Below are 1,544 nucleotides of genomic sequence, written 5' to 3' on the forward strand. Positions count from 1 at the left end.
ATATATATATATATATACACACACATATATACGACAGGCTTCTTTCAGTTTCCGTCTACCAAATCCACTCACAAGGCTTTGGTCGGCCCGAGGCTATAGTAGAAGACACTTGTCCAAGGTGCTATGCAGTAGGACTGATCCCGGAATCATGTGGCTGGTAAGCAAGCTACTTACCACACAGCCACTCCTGTATATGTATGTATGTATATATATATATATATATATGTATATATATATATATATATATACACACACACACACACACACACATATAATTTATAGATGTATGTATACATACATACAAACATACATGCATGCATGCATACTTACATGCATACATGTGTGTGTGTGTGTGTGTGTGTGTGTGTGTGTGTGTGTGTGTGTGTGTGGTGTCTAAGTTTTCAAACTTTTTTAAAATTCAAATTATCGAAATAACATTTTATCTGAGCAAGTGAAATTGTATTTCTTTACACACTTAATGTCTGCCCCCCCACCCCGAGTTGACACAGGGGAGGGTGTGGGCTGAGAGAGTGAGGGAGTGAGGGGGAGAGAGTGTGTGAGAAAGAGAGTGTGAGAAAGAGAGTGTGAGAAAGAGAGTGTGAGAAATACTGAGTAAGCAATGGTGAGTGTGAGAAGGTGAAAGGTTAAGAAGAATTGTGAAGAATGAGGGAGTGGAGAGAAAGAGAGAGAGAGAGAGAGAGAGAGAGAGAGAGAGAGAGAGAGAGAGAGAGAGAGAGAGAGAGAGAGAAAACTGACTGGAAAAAGGTAGATAGGGAGACAGACATAGATAGAAGTAGAGAGAGATAAAGAGGGAGAGAAGACACAGGAAAAAGAAATCTAGAGACACCGAATAGAGAGAGGAGGAACAGAGAGACAAATGGAAAAAGAGAGAAACTAGGCAGAACAAATATGACAGATATATAGACATTGTGTATGGAAGATAACGAGAGATTTGGTGAAAGAGAATTAAAGAAAGACAGAGATGGATGGAGGAAGAAGGGTGGGAGATAAAGAAATATAAAATGAATGAGAGAGATAGACAGAGAGATAATCATATGATTTGTCAGAGGAGAGAGAGAGAGATAAGGAGAGAGAATGACAGACAGAAATACACACTCTTATACACACCCTAGACACATACACACACACATACATGGGTGTGTGTGTGTTTATGTGTCTATCGTTCTCTCTCTCTCTCTCATACATATAGAGAGAGGGGGAGACAAGGTTAGGAAGGGAGGGGAAGAGGAAAAGAAAGATATAAGAAAAAAAGCAGAAGCAAGAGAGAGGGGGAAAACTGATAAAGAGATGATATAAGAATGAGAGCGAGGGAGTGTATTTGAGAGTGAGAGAGAGAGAGAGAGGGGGGGGGGATAGAAAGACAGACAAATAAACAGACAAGAAGACAGTCTGATCAACGAGCGACCAGCCATCTGAGTTACCAACCCATTGCCCTCCCGCCTAATTATTAGCTCACCTAACCCAGCTTCAAACACCCAACCTCGTAATTGAACCTCTTTTGTTGTATACGGAGGTGTGTGCGA

Source organism: Octopus bimaculoides, chromosome 17 (assembly GCF_001194135.2).
Source record: "Octopus bimaculoides isolate UCB-OBI-ISO-001 chromosome 17, ASM119413v2, whole genome shotgun sequence".
Classification (NCBI taxonomy): domain Eukaryota; kingdom Metazoa; phylum Mollusca; class Cephalopoda; order Octopoda; family Octopodidae; genus Octopus; species Octopus bimaculoides.